Below are 22,861 nucleotides of genomic sequence, written 5' to 3'. Positions count from 1 at the left end.
TTTTTTTTTTTTTATGATTGGCACACATACAAGGCCTTATTTTTTTTTTTGCACGAACTGTCAGTATTTCTTTTCCTTTTTCTTTTCCCTGTCACATCTGCTCCTATCTTATTGCAGCTGATATTATTCAAAAGACCTCTTTTCTCCAGTTAAAAATGTTATATGTATAGTATCTGCACCAGTTTTGCACTTCATGTCTGTAAATAGTTCTTTCTTTGTGGCTCTGTTTTCAATGCACCTGAAGTATAGAGAAGCCAGAGTTGTGGGAGTCAGTGCTAGATAAAACGAGTAACTTTGAAGGGAGTTAGCCTACTCTGGTGTGTGTGTGTGTGTGTGGCTCTCTCTCTCTCTCTCTCTCTCTCTCTCAAGATCGCCATAAAAAGATTGTCTATCAGCTGAAACCAGTAATGGTAACATCCCTTGAAATTTTCACATTGTAAAGCTCCATATGCAAGTTTATAGTTTTATGTATGTAAATCCTTCTTTATATCCAGTGTCATCTTAAAGGAATGTTTTATCAAGAGCTGTGTAGTAAAAAGTGCTTTTTATTGCAGAGACGTTGTCCTTTGGCCAGCAGCGTGATTTTTGAAAGACAGTTAAGTTCCCATTTCAACAAAGTACTTAAACATGTGTTTAAGTGCTCTGTTGAATCAGGACCTAAAGTAAAGCATGTCTTGATTATATAAGGTTCCCATTTTAACAATAAGTTATTGATTTAAGATAAAATTTGACCTTACTTTCTAAACTCATTCAAGTGTTTATGAAGGTTTCAGGTATAAACAATTTTTATTTTAATATTTAAATCTTTATGAAGCCTGACTTTTTTTGTAAATATGGTTGTACCTTGCGTTTCCTCTTCCTCCCTGAAGTACCGACGTGATATTCTGTAGCAGACACTTTGTCACTGAACAGATTACTAGAGACTAGGAGAACAAACTCGGGCATCTTCTGAACTCTGATCCAACATTTACTGAGTGAATGAGAACGTGGAAAAACCGCATACTTAACTTCTAATCTTTCACATACAAAGGGACTTGAGAGTACCTTGAGTTCAGTGGGGCAGTTACATGAGTAAAGTGACTCTCACATATGTTTGCAGGATTGGGCCCATCGTGTGAGACGCATGGGAACAAGGTTTGCTGAAAAGAGTGTAGCTCCGAAAGAAACTGTTTTAGGGCTTGTCTACATTTAACGGGGGATCAATGCGTTGCAATCAATACATTGGCGGTCAATTTATCGGGTCTAGTGAAGACCTACTAAATCAACCGCAGATCCCTCTCCCATCGACTCCTGTACTCCACCGGATCAAGAAGAGTAATGGGAATAGACGGGAGAGCGTCTCCCGTTGACATCACGTAGTGTGGACCCCGCTGTAAGTAGATCTAAACTACGTTGACTTGAGTTACGCTATTCACGTAACTCAAATTGCGTAGCTTATATCGACTTTTCCCTGTAGTGTAGACAAAGCCTTAGAAACCTATCATGCTGGTGATAGCGTTCCTTCTGCCAAGTCTCTTAATGCATTTGTGTGTAGTAGCAAACTGGTGTATCTTAAGGAAACCATTTGGGATCCTTTTTTATTAATGGAATTTCACTGGTCAAATTTTATAATAGCAGGCTCTGCTTACCCTGTTCATTTCTATTCTGTTCTAAAACGATTTAATACAGTGTTAACATATTCAGTATGTTGCTTTTAATATTTTTTATAACTAGGAGCCTTTATAAATTGCAGGTGAGTTTATTGTTTATATTCATTTACAGAATTTGTTTTCAAATTATCTTCTGTACTTTGAAGTGTGTTCTCATAATTAAATCAAATCTTGCAGAACAGTGAAAAGCTGGCTAGTGCCAGAACGCTTAAGACTAAACCTACAGGTGTCCAGTCTTTTCTGCCTGGAAGATTGTTTAATGAGATGTCCCTTCAAATACCCTTCAAAATTGTTGTTGTTTTATGCAAAGTAGATCCTGTTATACTCATGGTGCATGGAGAGGTCTGAGTCTGTCAGCCAAGACCCTTAATTATCCTAACTGTGGCGCTATCAAGGTCTCAATGTATCTGCCTCTCTTTGGGGAAGACTGCTCCATTAATTTTGCAGAATTGTATATAAATAGGTTATGCTGTAGGTGACATGATGAACAGGTGATAGGATTTATCTTGGGGAGAATTTCTTCCTCCTGCTTCATTTTTCATTGAGATGAGTAAAAAGATGGAACAATTAAACCCTTTTTTTTTTTTTTTTTAAAGATGAAGGGGCCGGGGGGCAGAGTATCAATCCTAGCCTGTATTTACTGCATGTTGTCTAATTACAGATCAAAATCATACAGGACATTGGGAGGGGGAAAGGGAAACTGACAGAAAGATTAAAAAAAAAAGACTGAGAACAAAACTTGGTTGGAAAGATTTCTAAAAATGTTCTTTATTTCTTAACTCTGGATAGGTGGGTTTGCTCTGGAGTGGTTCTGTTCTTTCATTTCAAGTAGGTTCCTGTTTGTGGTGATGGATACTCATTAATTCCTATTGTCCTGAAGGATTCAATTTTATGCAAAATCTGGTGAAGAAATGGTAAGATGGTATGGTCTGAGGTATAAGCAGACCATACCAGGTATGGTATAAACATAGAAACTCTGATATCCAGATCTATGTCACTTTTTCATCCAACAACAATGATTCTGTCTCAGTACTGTACTGTCGCCTAAGATTGCAGCCTGGATGGGAGAAATGGATAAAGCTCAAGTTGCAACCATGTACAAATGTCCCTAAAACATACCTAACTCATTTTATGTAGGCATAACAATAAAGTAATTTACACTGTTTTTAATTTGGCATCATTCATAACTCTATAGCATCTTATCTAGTCTAGTTTTGAAAAAGAGTGCTGGAAGTGAAAATGGAAAAAGAATTGGTTTGCCAGGTTTTTTTTGTTTGTTTTTTTTAGGTGAGAGAGAAACATATTTGACTAAAATTCAATTAATTTCCTGCAGTTATTTGATGTAAACAACACTAAAGCATGTGTGCACATGCACATCTGCAAGGAGTTAATTCCATTTCAATCAGATATTTACTTTCATATGAATATGTGGTCCGTAAACTAATTCAACCATGATAATGTATTTAATGAAACTTAAGTACAAGTTCTAGACCAAACAAAATCTGTTCAAACCATATGGTGGGAAATCATCTTTTCCCACACCACTTATTTATGAACATGTGGATGGGCCACTACAAGGCTGCTGACAGGACCTTTTTAAACATATGTTGACAATATTGCCTCTTCGGTGACCTGATTTCATCTGTCTTCCAAGTCTGGAATGTAGTCAGTCATAGGAGGACATTCACTCAACTCTTAGGTGATTTAAGATTCCCTTTACCACTAAGTTCAACATAATTGAATCTATAGAAACATATCTCCTTGGCATTGTCAATCTGCATTCCTTGGCAGATGAATTCATCACCAACAATCTCTTTAGTTCTGAGGGACTTTAAATAAAGGAAGTGGTGGTGGTTGCTATCAAACCCACAATTTTTCACTCCCATGCAATGAGCAAAGGTTCCTGCCATAAACACTCCAACACCTTCACAGAATGTTGATTCAGTGTGTTTTAGTTTGATCAGTGCCCTCTATTATATCCCATCCATGCTTAAAGTCAGAGGGAGAGCAGCTCCATTGTCTCTGCTTCAAGGAGATGGAGGGCTCAACATCCTCTCGATTTCCTTGTTTTAATACATACTACTCTCTTACAGCATCCCCTCCACCTTGAGGTGAGCAAGACCTGGTGACTGGCTGAGTTGCTTCTGGGGCCCTCTGCCTTCCCAGCTGTAAATGGAGCAGTAGCAGCACCTGAGAAGAGTGGGCGGGAGTTCACATCTTTCACCTCCTCTGAAGGAAGCTCTGTCTCACATCCTTCCTTCTGGCTCCTTATCCCCCACAGAGGAAGGTGGAAGAGAAAAACCCTGCCATCAGCTCCCTTTCACCTTACAGGGGGAAGAAAGACAGATCCACAAATTGATACTGTGCTTAAAACTCTACTGTATGTTTTAAAATGTCTTGCAACATCCTGCATTCTGAGAAGTTTTATCAGGGTTTCTCAGATGCTCTGAGCTAAGGCCTCTTCTTGCACCTCAGACCAGCTATATTTATTTCTGCGTCAGTACAGATTCTCCTTCTGATCAAGTATAAATGTGAGAGACAAGGAGTGTGAGGTAATATCGTTTATTGGACCAACTTCTGTTGGTGAGAGAGACAAGGTTTCGAGCCACACGAAGCTATTAAAGTTTGTCTCTCTCACCACAGAATTTGGTCTAATAAAAGATATTACCTCACACACCTTGTCTCTCTAATATCCTGGGACCAGCATGGCTACAAGTACACTACATACAGGTATACATACCATATGTCTTTTTAGAGGAATTGGGGATCGTCTTCAAAGCAGTAAATGCTTCACACAGGCAGATACTCTTTTGCTTGTCTGGCAGTGGGCCTGCTACTGGGGACAGAAACTACTTTCAGATCTATTTAATCTCTTGTTCCCATTCTCTTCCTCTTGCTATGTCTTGTCACCACAAATGATGTTGCGCAGCATCACCGTATCATGTTAAGATGTGATGACAACCAACAAAATTGGTGAACTTCCCCTTCTACTCTAATCTATTTTAAAAACTAAAAATACCCAAATATAGAAGGCTGTGTTTTATAGGCCATTCAAGTTCTTCATCGGGTAGTCTTGGAGGAGACCTATGGAGAAGTGTTTAACATTTGAGACAGTCATCCTTTTTTGTACTATTTTAATTGGGCTCAGTTTGGACCCAAGGAAGATTGCATAGTAGACAGATCAAGTTTAGTGGTGATGACATTCAAATGAGCTTCTGAAATCAAATTTTATTTTTCATTATGTCTTTGTGTCTAATATTGTGTGTGTACATACAAGCACACACTCATTAAAGTCTTTTCTGTCATCACATATATTAGAATTGGAGGCTCTCAACCTGTCTACTGAAATGTTTGAATACCTAGAGCATTCAAATTGGTGAAGTCCAGTTATTTGTCCTCCCCACATTACACCTGTGTCTTACCTTGCTGCAAGTAGTGAATTTTTATGAAAATCTGTTATGGAATTGCTATTGGAGATCAGCAATTCTTTCTCCTTTTAAAAGACCTGGAGCTAAATGAATGTCAGTAGTGTATGATGTGGCTCATCTTGATGTCTGTATAACATAGCTAGAAAAGAGAGGCTCTGTTGCAATAGTGCAGGGCTTCTTTGACTGCAATGAAAATGTTTATATACATAAAATACACACACACACACATACACACCTCTTTCTTTGTTTATGCTATTGCATCTCTTCCATTCTTGCTCTTATAAAAGTGGTTTATTTTAAAAGCCTTCATTTATAGCAGAGATAAAAATATCTTTTGAATATGCTAAATCAGAGAAGGGACAACAGAGATGACTTTGGCCTCCATAAGTAGCTCTGAATTTGTAAGATGCAATATTAGGGTCTGTTGAATCCACTAGACATCTAAGACTCCAAGATTCTGGGTCTAGATTTCCTCAGAGGTGTGTAGGGTAGTAGAAATGTATATGGACACAACTATCCACCTCAGACTGAGTGCACATGTCCATTGCTATTTGATACCAGTGCACCATTTGAAATTTCATGGCTTCAGCTGTCATAAATAATTCAGAAAGCTATTGTTGGCAATAGCCCAGACGATAAGATATTTCATTAGTGAAGAAAGGTAAAGTTCTGTGATGCAGTCACGTGAGGGTTTCTTACCACTAAATTCATCTAATTTTGCTTTGCTTTGCTTTCAAGTCTTCCCCAATTTCATTTTTACTGGCTTCCTATCCCTGTGTAAAAATCACACTCTTACACTCAGTGATTGTGCTGAAGTCAGTCATTATTCCCTTTAATCTCCAATATCCTGGCCTCTTTGTCTTCTCACAATCTTCCTACTGTGGCTAGCTGTATAATTCATTATTCTGTTGCCATTTATAAAAATCATGCTTTACTCTGCTGTACTCCCAGATCTTTGGAACTCCCGTTTCTCTTTGCTTCTCTGACTTTCCTCATCATTGCAGACCCTATCTTAAAATGTTCTTTTCCCTTTCTTAATACTGTTGCTTCAAATGATTTGACATTTAATCTCTTCTTCATTTCTTGAAAAATGAATATTTTGTAGATCACTGCTTGTGGACTTGGGTTTTTTGGTGTATTTATTGCTGAGTCTTTCTGTTACTCTTCCTCCTGTGCATTTGATTAAAGTCTATTAAATCTAGAGAGAGACTTTTGAAATATTGTCCCTATCCATGAATCAACTGCTTGCAAATGGTAACAAAATTAGTCTAAAAGTGCTCATTCTCTAGGCTGTCTGCCCTCTCTTCTTTTGGGAGTTCCCCAACTACTGGTTTTTATCATGTTCAGGAAGTAGCTCCCAGACCAACATCTGGTCCCATTTCCAAGGTTGTCTGTTGCTCTTTCGAACACTTGTTTCCTTAAAGGGGATGTGTCACGAAACAGGGCTGGCCAGTCCAAGGCTTTATGCCCTACTCCTGTTTAAAGTGAACAAGCCACCCCATTACAATACACCTTTAAACAAACATTATCTGATTACTTACCAGACTCTTCCCACCACATCCTGAGTTTTGGAGTTTGTTCTAAGTTGCTCAGATGGTCTGTTGCAGCAAGAGCTGAAACCACTGTCTTCCTTGTTGCCGTTTGTTCTTGGTTCCTCACCTTTTCATTCTGTGTTGAAACGAAAGGCCCAGTCTTTCTTTCTGCATGGTGTACAGAACCTGTAAATATTTTTTAGTGTCAAAGCACCCATACTATATGGAATTATATGTATCACAGCATCTCCGTTTGTAAATTAGGAATGGACCACACAAGCTCTGTGTTCCTTAAAAAGAAAGATAGATTGAGCCCAGTTCTGTGGAGCTGAATTGTGCAAAATGCCCACTGACTTCAGTGGGAGTTTTACTCAATTCAGGGCTGTAGAATTCAGCCCGAGAGAAAAGTTAAAGCAGTTTCCAGGTGAATTGGTTCATTTCTATGCTGTGTTTGGTGCTAAAATGATCTCATCCTTATGTAAATGACTAAGATGTAATAATGAGTAAACCTAATTCTTAGAGTCAGAAGTAAAATTAACCATATATAATGACTATGTAAGCAGTCTATTTAAAATTTAAGAAATAGCTTTGCCTTGATATTTTGTTCCAGACAACGTTCCAGTTGCCATTAGTGCTGTATCTGGTTGGTTATTTGTACTGCAGGGAGAATAGATCTCCAGGCTTTTACAGTGGGAAATGAGAGATTTTTGTCATTTTTATGATACTGCAGTCATCTCTGGCTCTCTCTATATGCACCATGAGTACATCAGAAGAAACATAGAAAAGGCTTAAAACATGTAATTTTCTGAAGTGGTGTTCATAGTTGGTAAGGAATGAGCAAAATCTTTCCACTTTTTAAACATAGTCTTGCAATATGTGATCATTATAATTTTTAAAAAGATAGTTGATACTCTGGTGGTGGTGGTGTTTTGTACAAAACCTGAAGTTACAGAATTTTTAGAAATAGGTCTGCATGCTACTCACCACAAAATCTGAATATATTTCAGGGTATTTTGACAGTTTCGCACATAACACCTGTACTTAAGGAGCTTCACTGCTATCAGTAAAGTATAGAATTAATTGATTCTCCTGCTCACGTGTAAGACATTGCATTGTCTTGCCCTACCTTACTTAGAAACCTTTACTACTTCACGTCAGGGCACTCCTTGTATTTTATTGTATTCATCAGGCCTTCCATCTGTTGTCCGTGTGCACACAGGTCCTTCATCTTTGGGTCGTTTTGTTATGCTTACTTGTCACTTATAATTCCTTTCCATCTCATCTGAAGGCTGCTATTGCATTTACTAAACTCTGAATCCACTTAAAACTCTGCCTTGCTTATATCTATCTGCAGGGGTTTTTTTCCAGCTCTGAGATGCATTCATGAAAGATACCTTATAACTGAATGAAAATTTCTTTTACATAGTTGAGTTGATAACAGTATGTTTTATGCTGCCACAAAGGAGATCTTGGGTTTAATTCTTGGATTCAGTCTGTCAGTGCATGAACTGACAAGGCTTGGGAGTCTTGTACAGCTAGTGTGCTAAATCCGGGCTGAGGGAAAGACATAATTTGAATTAAGAGGAGTCCCTTTCAGATGGTTAAGTGTTGTTTGGATAATTCTCCTCCAGTCCCACTTCAGCCAGAAGAATTGCAGCTGAGATGCAGGTTTCAAAGGATGTGGTAAAGCTGAGGGGGACGTTTGTGGGGATGTTTTCTATATATGGCACAAAAATGATCCAGGGAATGGAAGGAAAACTATTGGTGCTTAATGGACTTCAAAGGGTTCAGTAGTTCAGATAAATTCTAAGGAATGTGAATGTTTGTTTGAAATTACTCAGAATTCTCTGTTTCACAAAACGTCCTTCCTCACTGAAATCTGGCATTTCTGTTTCTGCTTGCAGGGAAAGCCCAGAAGTAGGGAAATTTAAAAAAAATAATTAAATTAAAAACAATAAAAGGAGGGAGGTTACCTGAACTTTTTGTCAAATGTATTCTAAAAAACATTTGCTGTGGGTAAATTTGTACAATAACTTTTTGTGTTAAACTGAAACGTTTCTGATTTAGTTCAGCTACCCATAAAATTATTCTGTCAACTTTGGCTTTTGGATCTCTTTATAAGCCATCTAAAAACAATCGGTATTTTTGGCTTCTAAAAGGAAAGAAGATAACAGGACAGTAGTACTAGACTTCTTCTCTTTTTTTTTTTTTTTTTTCCCACCACTGGGGTGTCAGCATTGATTTCCAGATCAGTGAGTAACACGGAGGTAGGACTCTTTCTCAGGCAGATCCTCCTCGTTTTACTGCCTTGCAAGTGCTCTGCCACTTTCCTGCATCACAGCTCTGCCTTCTGCTTGAAAGGACTCCCTTCCAAACCCATCAATATTTCTTTCTGGTTGGTTGGCAGGTGACTCGAGAGAGCAATACAAAGCCCCCTTGCTTGGGGCTAAATCACCTAGAATCATAGAAGATGAGGGTTGAAAGAGACCTCAGGAGGTCATATAGTCCAACCCCCTGCTCAAAGCAGGACCAATGCCCAACAAATTATCCCAGGCAGGGCTTTGTCAATCCTGACCTTAAAAACCTCTAAGGAAGGTGAACACGTCTTGCATGTACTACTCTCGTTTATTCCCCCCAAAATGTCTTGAGACCATAAATTAAATGCTGAAGTGATGAAGCAGAAATACTTCAACATGTTTTTCTTTTAATTTCTACAACAGGTATATTTCCAAATTCAGCCAGTCTTTTAGGTTGAAATCGACCCAAATCAAAGCATCTATAAACATTAGGAAAGGTCTGACCTACGGGGCCCAGACCTTGCAGTTGAGAGTCATGTACAGTTTTAGCCCTTTCACAAAGTCTCCGTGCAGTGTGTCTGTCAAGGTTCCTTCCCCACTCTGAACTCTAGGGTACAGATGTGGGGACCTGCATGAAAAAGCCCCTAAGCTTATTTTTACCAGCTTAGGTTAAAACTTCCCCAAGGTACAAACTATTTTACCTTTTGCCCTTGGACTTTATTGCTGCCACCACCAAGCGTCTAACAAATATATAACAGGGAAAGAGCCCACTTGGAAACGTCTTTTCCCCCCAAAATCCTCCCAAACCCTACACCCCCTTTCCTGGGGAAGGCTTGATAAAAATCCTCACCAGTTTGCATAGGTGAACACAGATCCAAACCCTTGGATCTTAAGAACAATGAAAAAGCAATCAGGTTAAAGGGAAGACTACAACGGGTCCTACTGAAAGGCGAACTGTCAGGCTGGAGGGAGATTACCAGTGGAGTTCCTCAGGGATTTGTTTTAGGACCAATCTTATTTAATCTTTTTATTACTGACCTTGGCACAAAAAGTGGTAGTGTGCTAATAAAGTTTGCAGATGATACAAAGCTGGGAGGTATTGCCAATTCAGAGAAGGATCGGGATATTATACAGGAGGATCTGGATGACCTTGTAAACTGGAGTAATACTAATAGGATGAAATTTAAGGTTATGCATTTAGGGATTAATGACAAGAATTTTAGATATAAGCTGGGGACGCATCAATTAGAAGTAACGGAAGAGGAGAAGGACCTTGGAGTATTGGTTGATCATAGGATGACTATGAGCTGCCAATGTGATACGGCTGTGAAAAAAGCTAATGCGGTTTTGGGATGCATCAGGAGAGGTATTTCCAGTAGGGATAAGGAGGTTTTAGTACCATTATACAAGGCACTGGTGAGGCCTCACCTGGAATACTGTGTGCAGTTCTGGTCTCCCATGTTTAAAAAGGATGAATTCAAACTGGAGCAGGTACAGAGAAGGGCTACTAGGATGATCCGAGGAATGGAAAACTTGTCTTATGAAAGGAGACTCAAGGAGCTTGGCTTGTTTAGCCTAACTAAAAGAAGGTTGAGGGGAGATATGATTGCTCTCTCTAAATATATCAGAGGGATAAATACAGGAGAGGGAGAGGAATTATTTAAGCTCGGCACCAATGTGGACACAAGAACAAATGGGTATAAACTGGCCACCAGGAAGTTTAGATTTGAAATTAGACAAAGGTTTCTAACCCTCAGAGGAGTGAAGTTTTGGAATAGCCTTCCAAGGGAAGCAGTGGGGGCAAAAGATCTATCTGGCTTTAAGATTCTACTCGATAAGTTTATGGAGGAGATGGTATGATGGGATAATGTGATTTTTGGTAATTAATTGATCTTTAAATATTCAGGGTAAATAGGCCTAATCCCCTGAGATGGGATATTAGATAGATGGGATCTGAGTTACCCAGGAAAGAATTTTCTGTAGTATCTGGCTGTTGAATCTTGCCCATATGCTCAGGGTTCAGCTGATCGCCATATTTGGGGTCAGGAAGGAATTTTCCTCCAGGACAGATTGGAAGAGGCCCTGGAGGTTTTTTGCCTTCCTGCGTAATGTGGGGCACGGGTCACTTGAGGGAGGATTCTCTGCTCCTTATAAAGTCTTTAAACCATGATTTGAGGACTTCAATCGCTCAGACATAGGTGAGGTTTTTCATAGGAGTGGGTGGGTGAGATTCTGTGGCCTGCATTGTGCAGGAGGTTGGACTAGATGATCAGAATAGTCCCTTCTGACCTTAGTATCTATGAATCTAGGTTCTTAAAAGAAGAATTTTAATTGAAGAAAAGGTAAAAGAATCACCTCTGTAAAATCAGGATGGTAAATACCTTACAGGGTAATCAGATTCAAAACATAGAGAATCCTTCTAGGCAAAACCTTAAGTTACAAAAAGACAAAAAAATAGGAATATACATTCCATTCATTACAGCTTATTTTATCAGCCATTTAAACAAAACAGAATCTAACTTAGAACTTAGAATCTAGCTAGATTACTTACTAAGTTCTAAGACTCCATTCCTTTTCTGTTCCTGGCAAAAGCAACACAGACAGAGTGAACCTTTGTTTCTCCCCCCCCTTCCCCCCTCCAGCTTTGCAAGTATCTTGTCTCCTCATTGGTCATTTTGGTCAGGTGCCAGCGAGGTTATCCTAGCTTCTTAACTCTTTATAGGTAAAAGAGTTTTTCCTCTGGCCAGGAGGGATTTTAAAGGTGTTTATCCTTCCCTTTATATTTATGACAGTATCTAGTGACAAATTATTGAATGTCTCTGTTTTCTTGAAATTCTGCCTCAAATGGGGATAGTGTTGCCTCTGTGTCATTAGCAGATGTCTGGGCCTTGCAGTTGGTTTCCTTTTGGAAGAGAAATCAGTGACGGGGAGTCCGGGTATATTTTTAGTACAGGTTGTTACGCCAGTTCATGAACAGAGGTGGTCACAAATGGCATGCAAGCAAATGCCTCTTTAAAAAAAATCTGAGTCCCAAAAATAATGCCCAGTTTTACAGAGGCAACTCTGCCTTACGGATGGACTCTAGTTAGATTAATACAAAGAGGAAGTACCTACTTAAGTACCTCCCCCTGAAATAATACACATCACAGAATAACAGTACAGCATTTCTTTTAAGGGTAGGCCTGCACTTGAAGCGAAAAATGCAGTGTAGAAGTGTCAGCACAGACAACAGGAGGGGCTGGGGCGCTGAGTGTGTGCCAACCTGAGACTGTAGGTGCATACCTGAGGCAGCTAGCCCTCACATGGCTGCGGCCACACTGTATTTTTATCGCACTAGCCGAATGAGGGTTAGCACGAGTAAGTCTCCCTGAACTGGGAATCACACTCCCAGCTTGAACTGTAGATCTACCCTAAGCCCTGGTCTACACTAGGCGTTGAGGTCGAATTTAGCAGCGTTAAATTGATGTAACCCTGCACCCGTCCACATGACGAAGCCCTTTTTTCGACTTAAAGGGCTCTTAAAATCAATTTCCTTACTCCACCCCCGACAAGGGGATTAGCGCTGAAATCGGTTTTGCTGGGTCAAATTTGGGGTACTGTGGACGCAATTAGATGGTATTGGCCTCCGGGAGCTATCCCAGAATGCTCCATTGTGATCGCTGTGGACAGCACTCTCAACTTAGATGCACTGACCAGGTAGACAGGAAAAGGCCCGCGAACTTTTGAATTTCAATTTCCTGTTTGGCTAGTGTGGCAAGCTGCAGGTGACCATTCAGAGCTCATCAGCAGAGATGACCATTCAGAGCTCATCAGCAGAGGTGACCATGATGGAGTCCCAGAATCGCAAAAGAGCTCCAGCATGGACCAAACGGGAGGTATGGGATCTGATCGCTGTATGGGGAGAGGAATCCGTGCTATCAGAACTACATTCCAGTTTTCAAAATGCCAAAACATTTATGAAAATCTCCCAGGGCATGAAGGACAGAGGCCATAACAGGGACCCGAAGCAGTGCCATGTGAAACTTAAGGAGCTGAGGCAAGCCTACCAGAAAACCAGAGAGGCGAACAGCCACTCCGGGTCAGAGCCCCAAACATGCCGCTTCTATGATGAGCCGCTTCTATGATGAGCTGCATGCCATTTTAGGGGGTTCAGCCACCACTACCTCAGCCATGTTGTTTGACTCCTTCAGTGGAGATGGAGGCAACACAGAAGCAGGTTTGGGGATGAGGAAGACGATGAGGAGGAGGTTGTAGATAGCTCACAGCAAACAAGTGGAGAAACCGGTTTTCCCGACAGCCAGGAACTGTTTCTCACCCTGGAACTGGAGCCAGTACCCCCCGAACTCACCCAAGGTTGCCTCCCGGACCCAACGGGCGGAGAAGGGATCTCTGGTGAGTGTACCTTTTTAAAATACTATACAAGGTTTAAAAGCCAGCATGTTTAATGATTAATTTGCCCTGGCATTTGTGGCTCTCCTGGATATACTCCCAAAGCCTTTGCAAAAGGTTTCTGGGGAGGGCAGCCTTATTCCATCCACCATGGTAGGACACTTTACCACTCCAGGCCAGTAGCACATACAATGCAATGCTTTGTTCTACAATGATTCCAGAGTATGTTTGCTGGCGTTCAAACAACATCCGTTCTTTATCTCTCTGTATTATCCTCAGGAGAGTGATATCATTCATGGTCACCTGGTTGAAATAGGGTGCTTTTCTTAAGGGGACATTCAGAGGTGCCCGTTCCTGCTGGGCTGTTTGCCATGGCTGAACAGAAATGTTCCCTGCTGTTCGCCATGCGGTGGGGGGAGGCAAAATGCGACCTTGTAACGAAAGCACATGTGCTATGTATGTAATGTTAACAGCAAGGTTTATTGTGAAAGAGTGTACCCATTGTTCTATAAAATGTCTTTTCAAATACCACTGTCTCTTTTTATTTCTTCAGCAGCTGCATGTGTTTCAAGGATCACAGGATCTTCTCCTTCCCAGAGGCTAGCGAAGATTAGAAGGTGAAAAAAACGCACTTGCGATGAAATGTTCTCTGAGCTCATGCTGTCCTCCCACACTCACAGAGCACAGATGAATGCGTGGAGGCAGACAATGTCAGAGTGCAGGAAAGCACAAAATGACCAGGAGGAGAGGTGGCGGGCTGAAGAGAGGGCTGAAGCTGAAAGGTGGCGGCAGCGTGTTGAGAGGAGGCAGGATTCAATGCTGAGACTGCTGGAGGATCAAACTAATATGCTCCAGCATATGGTTGAGCTGCAGGAAAGGCAGCAGGAGCACAGACTGCCGCTACAGCCCCTGTGTAATCAACCGCTCTCCTCCCCAAGTTCCATAGCCTCCTCACCCAGATGCCCAAGAACGCAGTGGAGGGGCCTCTGGCCACCCAGCCACTCCACCCCAGAGGATTGCCCAAGTAACAGAAGGCTGGCATTCAATAAGTTTTAAACTTTTAAAATGCTGTGTGGCCTTGTCCTTCCCTCCTCCACCACCCCTCCTGGGCTACCCTGGTAATTATCCCCCTATTTGTGTGATGAATTAATAAAGAATGCATGAATGTGAAGCAACAATGACTTTATTGCCTCTGCAAGCGGTGATCGAAGGGAGGTGGAGAGGGTGGTTAGCTTACAGGGAAGTAGAGTGAACCAAGGGGCTGGGGGTTTCATCAAGGAGAAACAAACAGAACTTTCACACTGTAGCCTGGCCAGTTGTGAAACTGGTTTTCAAAGCTTCTCTGATGCACACCGCACCCTCCTGTGCTCTTCTAACTGCCCTAGTGTCTAGCTGTGCTTAACCAGCAGCCAGGCGATTTGCCTCAACCTCCCACCCCGCCATAAACGTCTCCCCCTTATTCTCACAGATATTGTGGAGCGCATAGCAAGCAGTAATAACAGTGGGAATATTGGTTTCGCTGAGGTCTAACCGAGTCAGTAAACTGCGCCAGCGCACTTTTAAATGTCCAAATGCACATTCTACCACCATTCTGCACTTGCTCAGCCTGTAGTTGAGCAGCTCCTGACTACTCTCCAGGCTGCCTATGTATGGCTTCATGAGCCATGGCATTAAGAGGTAGGCTGGGTCCCCAAGGATAACTATAGGCATTTCAACATCACCAATGGTTATTTTCTGGTCTGGGAAGAGAGTCCCTTCCTGCAACTTTTGAAACAGATCAGAGTTCCTGAAGATGCGAGCGTCATGTACCTTTCCCGGCCATCCCACGTTGATGTTGGTGAAACGTCCCTTGTGATCCACCAGTGCTTGCAGCACTATTGAAAAGTACCCCTTGCAGTTTATGTACTCGCTGGCTTGGTGCTTCGGTGCCAAGATAGGGATATGGGTTCCGGTCTATGGCCCCACCACAGTTAGGGAATCCCATTGCAGCAAAGCCATCCACTATGACCTGCACGTTTCCCAGGGTCACTACCCTTGATATCGGCAGATCTTTGATTGCGTTGGCTACTTGCATCACAGCAGCCCCCCACAGTAGATTTGCCCACTCCAAATTGATTCCCGACTGACCGGTAGCTGTCTGGCATTGCAGGCTTCCACGGGGCTATTGCCACTCGCTTCTCAACTGTGAGGGCTGCTCTCATCTTGGTATTCTTGTGCCTCAGGACAGGAGAAAGCAAGTCACAAAGTTCCATGAAAGTGCCCTTACGCATGCGAAAGTTTCGCAGCCACTGGGAATAGTCCCAGACCCACAACACTATGCAGTCCCACCAGTCTGTGCTTGTTTCCCGAACCCAGAATTGGTGTTCCACCACATGAACGTGCCCCATTAGCACCATGATGCCCACACTGGCAGGGCCCGTGCTTTGGGAGATGTCTGTGTCCATGTCCTCATCACTCTCATCACCAGGCTGACGTCGCCTACTCACCCAGTTTCGCTTTGCCAGGTTCTGGTGCTGCATATACTGCTGGATAATGCATGTGGTGTTTAATGTGCTCCTAACTGCCAAAGTGATCTGAGCAGGCTCCATGCTTGCCGTGGTATGGCGTCTGCACAGAAAAAAAGCGCGTAACGATTGTCTGCTGTTTCCCTGACAGAGGGAGGGGTGACTGATGACATGGCTTACAGGGTTGGCTTACAGGGAATTAAAATCAACAAAGGGGGTGGCTTTGCGAGAAACTGAATGGCTGCCTCAAGGATAGAACTCAAAACTGGGTTTAGCAGGCTATTGATTTCACAGAGGGAGGGAGGAGAAAATGAATAGAAAACAAATCTGGTCTATTTCTTGTTTTGAGCCACTTCATCTATCTTTATACATCATGCTGGCAGCAGACTATTTAGTACGACCGCTAGCCATCGACACCTCCTGGGTGCTCAGCAGAAGACGGTGCAGTATGACTACTGGCTATCGTCTTCTGCTAGCTGCAGATTAAAAGACAGTGCACTGCTGGTAGGACACAATCGCCATGAGACGAAACAAGTGAAATAACCTGGCTGAGTCATTCCCATGTTTGCCCAGGCACCTGATTAAAAGAGCACCCAGGACTACGTCAACGACGGCTACCAGTCATACAGCACTGTCTGCTGCCAACAGGCAATAAACTGCTGATGTGTAGCAATGCAGTACCATGTCCGCGAGCACCCAGGAGACATACGGTGACGGTTAGCTGAGTGGGCTCCATGCTTGCCGTGGCATGGTGTCTGCACAGGTAACTCAAGAAAAAAGGTGCAAAACGATTGTCTGCCCTTGCTTTTACGGAGGGAGGGAGGGAACGGGGCCTAATGATATGTACCCAGAACCACCCGCGACAATGTTTTGTCCCCCATCAGGCACTGGGATTTCCACCCAGAATTCAAATGGGTGGTGGAGACTGGGGGAACTGTGGGATAGCTACCCACAGTGCAAAGCTCCGGAAGTCGACTGTTGCCTCGGTACTGTGGACACAGTCCTCCGACTACATGCACTTAGAGCATTTGTGTGGGGACACACACACTTGACTGTATAAAAACGCTTTCTACAAAACCGACTTCTATAAATTCAACCTAATTTCGTAGTGTAGACATATTCCTAAAATTGAACATGGCTTGCGTGCTGAGAACAACTTGTAAGACTGTGTAACAGCACCATCTGGCGCCATAACAGTATTTTATACCTGCGGGACCTGTTTGATTGTTGAAGGAAAAACTTCTTTGCATTCTAGAAAGAGGAGATTGTTCTCCAGAAATAATACTATGCTTTTGTCACTAAACACACTGATATAATAACCATGTAAAGTAGTGGATTTTGTATTTTAAAAGTTCAGTAAGTATATTCTTTGTCCATGGCAACATCTTGTGTGTCCATGATTGTGGTTAGGGTCAGAAAGTCATGCTAAGACATGCCCATTTTGCTCTTAAAAATTATTTCTCTCATTTCATACTCAGTATTTGAAAAGCTCCTATCCAGAGCTCTAGTTGCCTCTGACACAACCACTGAGGGTTACCAAAAGAAACTACAGCATTTGCTCAAGAAACTCCCTGAAAAAGCACAAGAACAAATCTGCACAGACACACCCCTGGAACCCCGACCTGGGGTATTCTATCTGCTAATTAAAAGTACAGTAACTTTTAAAAATAAAGCAGCAGCCCACACTTAAAAAACAGAAAGTAACTAACACGATGAAATCAAACCTATACAGCAGCCTGTCTAATCCATTTAGCATGATTGATCTTTTTTAATTCTTAGCATGCCCTTCTTCTCCCCCATCCCCCAAGTCAGGGGAAAGAGATGGGCCTTTCAACATGCCCTGATCAACAAATTGGAATATTTCAGACTGAGGACACTGGAGAGGAAGAGAGAATTTTAATGTGTTGCCTTATGTAGCATGCCTTGCAGTCGTCCAGTGAGGAGGTGACGTGGTAGCTGGATCTCCATCTAAAAGAAATCTTTATAATTTCGATCTATCAAATTTTTCAGATTTTATGTTCCATTCTCTCCTGTCCGACAGCCTGAGTGGGGGGAAATAAGTTGTTTTGCCTCTTTTGGAGCTACAAAATTCTTCCTTCAACCATAGTATGTCAGTTATTTTGCAATTATTAGTGCTACCCATAGCCAGTGTGGATGGTTTGGGTTAATATTTAATGTGGTTGAGACATTCCAAACCATAAGGCAGATGAGGATTTCAGATCCATATTTAATATAGTTTTGGTTTTTATTAATAATTTATCTCTAACTTTTGATACATCCACAGCACCAGAAAATAAGGATTTCATATTTTGAGTCAATGACATCACTTAACTTTGTATCCCGTGATCTTTGCCACTGAATCTCAGTATATGTAATAAGTGTAATTATGCACCATCATTAGTAGTTGACAAAAATCTGGATACTTGTTACCTAGCTAAATTTTATGATGCACTTTGAAGAATGCTCCATAATAGAACTTCTAAACTAGCCTTTAATGCTAAAGGAAATAGAAATGCTTCTATTGATTATTCTTAAATTAAAGTTGAAAGATTTTCCCCCTTATTTGTCTTAAATAACATTTTACCTACAATGTTTAAAATCCAGACACTGCTGTATCAATAGAAAGTAGAATAAAACTTGATTGTAAATAAAAGTGGAACTGACTAGTCCTTTTTCTTTGTCCAAGCTGAGAGTGATGCCAAAGTAAACAAACCACATAAAATCTAACTTCTCTTTGGAAATGTTTTTTTTTCCATTTTAATTGTCTGAGGTGGTTTTAATAACTTTGATAAGGATTTTAATGTTTGGGAATGTTAATGCATGGCTTTCAATCAGTTTCCCTTTTAATTAACAAAAATTACTCTGTCTGTTGTACTTCAGTGTATAAATAAATGAGTAAATTTTGTGTAGCTCCTATGTTACAAGAAAAGTTGCCCATTTAAAATAAATGCTCAAACAATGTTCTGCTTATGTTGACAATTCCTCTTCCCAGCATTTTACCCCAACAAATCTATTTTGGTGGTCAAAATCCTCCCAGCCTTACTGACTTTCATGAAGTTGCTTGCATATGAGTATGGTAAACAAGATTTGTCTGTCTACTTGGGAGCCAGCAGACCTGAGTCCTATTCCCAACTCTACCACCACTGGCCTGTTGTGTGGCATGAGCAACTCTCTTATGTCTCTGTTTCTGTTCCTGTCCTTTATCTATCTTGTCTGTTTAGCTTTTAAGCTCTTTATAACAAGGACTGTTTTTTACTATGTGTTTGCTCAGCACCAAGCACAACAGGGATCCAATCTTGGTGACGCTAGCCCGTAAGGCAATATAAAGAATAAATCTGTAACGTGTATTTTCCTTCATGCTTTTTTTGCACTCCACTAGAAATACAACAGAAAATGTTAGATCCCATAATTCCCAACAAACATAGCATCATACTGATATAGTTGAAGGAACCAACTTCCCCCACACCTCAACATTATGCTTGTACAACTTGGATGCTTCATCCAGCTATATATTAAGTTTTAAATGGTAATCTCTAGGGCTGTCAAGTGATTAAAAAAGATCAATCATGCGATTAAAAAGATTAATAGAACAATTAATAATAGAATACCATTTATTTAAATATTTTTGTATGTTTTCTACATTTTCAAATGTATTGATTTCAACTACAGCACAGAATACTAAGTGTACAGTGCTCACTTTATATTATTATTTTTATTACAATATTTGTACTATAAAAAAGAAACAAAAGAAATATTTTTCAGTTCACCTAATAAAACTACTGTAGTACTAGTCTCTTTATCATGAAAGTTAAACTTACAAATATAGAATTATGTACAAAAATAACTACACTCAAAAACAAAACAATGTAAACATTTAGCGCCTACAAGTCCACTCAGTCATACTTCTTGGTCAGCCAATCACTCAGACAAACAAGTTTGTTTACATTTGCAGGAGATCATGCTGCCAGCTTCTTGTTTACAATATCACCTGAAAGTGAGAACAGATGTTCACATGGCACTGTTGTAGCCGGCATTGCAAGATACTTGCATGCCAGATGTGCTAAAGATTCTTATGTCCCTTCATGTTTCAACCACCATTCCAGGGGATATGCATCCATGCTGATGATGGGTTCTGCTCGGTAGCAATCCAAAGTAATGCAGACTGATGCATGTTCATTTTCATTATCTGAGTCAGATGCCACCACCAGAAGGTTGATTTTCTTTTTTGGTGGCTGGAGTTCTGTAGTTTCAGCATTGGATTTTTGCTCTTTTAAGTCTTCTGAAAGCATGCTCCACACCTCTTCCCTCTCAGATTTTGGACAGCACTTCAGATTCTTAAACCTTGGGTTAAGTGCTGTAGCTATCTTTAGAAATCTCACATTGGTACCTTCTTTGTATTTTTTTTTTCCCCAAATCTGCAGTGAAAGTATTTTTAAAACTAACAGCGTGCTGGATCATCATCCACGACTGCTGTAACATGAAACATATGGCAGAATGTGAGTAAAACAGAGTAGGAGACATACAGTTCTCCCTCAAGGAGTTCAGTCATAAATTTAATTAATGCTTTTTTTTTTTTTTTAAACGAGCATCATCAGCATGGAAGCATATCCTCTGGAATGGTGGCCGAAGCATGAAGGGGCATACAAATGTTTAGCATAACTGGCACATAAATGCCTTGCAATGCCGGCTACAAAAATGCCATACAAACATCTCTTCTCACTTTTAGGTGACATTGTAAATAAGAAGCAGGCAGAATAATCTCCAGTAAATGTAAATGAACTTCTTGGTCAGCCAGTCACTCAGACAAACGAGTAGGACTGAATGGACTTGTAGGCTCTTAAATGTTTTCATTGTTTTGTTTTTGAGTGCAGTTATGTAACAAAAAAAAATCTACATTTGTAAGGAGCATTTACACAATAAAGAGATGCACCACAGTACTTGTATGAGGTGAATTTAAAAAATACTATTTTTGTTTATCATTTTTACGGTGCAAATATTTGTAATCAAAAACAATAATATAAAGTGAGCACTGTCAACTTTGTATACTGTGTTGTAAGTGAAATCAATACATTTGAAAATATAGAAAAATGTGCAAAAATATTAATACATTTCAATTGGTATTCTGTTGTTTTAACAGTGAGATTAAAACTGTGATTAATTGCAATTAATTTTTTTAGTTAATCGTTTGAGTTAACTGCGATTAATCAACAGCCCTAGTAACCTCTGATCATCAAGCCGAGACTGACTTTACGTTCTGTCTTGTTTCACTATAAAATCTGTTAGATGTTTAGTTACAGTTAGCATGAATTCAGCTGTCAGATATTCATGCAGTAAGATACAATTTTCTTTCTGGCAACACTAATGAATTTGAATTTAAACAGTAATAGCAGAGATTGAAACCAGGCATGTCATGAGTACACACTACACAGTTTTTCTCCTTTCTCTCACTTTGTCAATGTTCCTCAGCCCCCATCACTTCACCTTTCTATTTTCATTGTCAACTGCCAAACTGTGTGATGGTTTTGTGACCTGGACAAATGCCCACTAGGGACTAGGTTGGCTCTGTCAAACTTATTGCACTTGAGACCATCTGAATTTGGAGGAAGTGCTCAAAAGTATATGGAAAGGTAGTGTATATGTCACCTACCCCTCTTTGTTTAACTGATAACTTTTTAAAAAAATGTAAAATGCCTTTCCTCTAGATATTATGGTTATGCTGTAGTTTATATAAGGTATAAATTCAGAGCAAGAGCACTTCTGTTGTATTAAATGTAAACTCTCAGCAGTATCTGCATTGCATGTGGCTATTTTTAGAAACTGTAAGTCTTGCTAGATATGTGTCCTCAGTGAAATGAAGAAAGCAGCAGTACTGAACAGTTTCATTAATGATTTAAAAGGCCAATGTTGAGATTCACAGGTCTTGCTTTATCTATTCATTACACAAACTGCATACACAATAAATTTGTGCTAAATTAAAGTTTAATAGAAATGATATGAGTAGCTTATTGCTGAGTTTAGCTGCTGACTATTCTGTTGATGACTCTTTAGAGATAACTCTTGTTTTTAAAAAAATGAGTCCCCTTTCTTTCAATTCTTCTTAAAGCCAGTATTCAGCACTTTCCTTTTCCTAAGAGGGGTATGCAATTTATATTACATTCATGATGCTTCAAGCATCTATCAGCTGAGGGACCAAGAGCTGGGAGCCAGTTTCTAATAGAACTCTCTAAAATAACAGAACAATGATTTAGGCCCAATTCAGGAAAACACTTAAATGCATACTTAAAATTGTGCTTTACATGTTTGCCTGAGTTGGTCCCCTAGTTTTTGGCAGAAGAATGGTATATGAAACAGAACAGTTGTATAGATAATTGTTTGCTAAAAAAAAATATTTTGATCCTTACAATTGCATGCGCATGGACCCATACACACACACTGATAATCTCTTATGATAAAAGAACGAGGAGTACTTGTAGCACCTTAGAGACTAACAAATTTATTTGAGCATAAGCTTTCGTGGGCTAAAACCCACTTCATCGGATGCATGCAGTGGAAAATACAGTAGGTAGATAGATATACACACAGAGAACATGAAAAAATGGGTGTTTCCATACACACTATAATGAGTGATCAATTAAGGTGGGCTATTATCAGCAGGATAGAAAAAAAAACTTTTGTAGTGATAATCAAGATGTCCCATTTCCAACAGTTGACAGGAAGGTGAGAGTAACGGGGGGGGGAAGGGGGGAATAAGCATGGGGAAATGGTTTTAGTTTGTGTAATGACCCATCTACTCCCAGTCTTTATTCAAGCCTAATTTAATGTCTTATGATAAAGTATTTTTCCTCATAGCTACAAATGTCAGTGAATTTTATCAGATCTCATTTTAGTTGTTAATTGTTTCCCTACACTATTGGTTTTTTGTTTTGTTTTTTTACCTATTCCATTATATCGTTTGGGGGGTGAGATGTGTTTAGTCCATATTAAAGAAATGGTCAATGCTGTAAATTCTTCATCAATTACAATTTTGAAGACTTTATTAAAGATCTTGGAGGTACTGCCTTG

General features: G+C 40.4%; 1 protein-coding gene across 3 annotated transcripts in view; it reads left to right on the top strand.

The window, feature by feature from the left end:
- The window catches only part of RHOBTB1 (Rho related BTB domain containing 1), an 86,206-nt gene that overhangs the window by 43,847 nt on the left and 19,498 nt on the right, over positions 1-22,861 (top strand). The gene's annotated exons all lie outside the window — the stretch shown is intronic.

Source organism: Dermochelys coriacea, chromosome 7 (genome assembly GCF_009764565.3).
Source record: "Dermochelys coriacea isolate rDerCor1 chromosome 7, rDerCor1.pri.v4, whole genome shotgun sequence".
NCBI lineage: Eukaryota > Metazoa > Chordata > Testudines > Dermochelyidae > Dermochelys > Dermochelys coriacea.
Note: the sequence above shows the minus strand (reverse complement) of the source record. Positions and strands in the feature narration are given on the sequence as shown.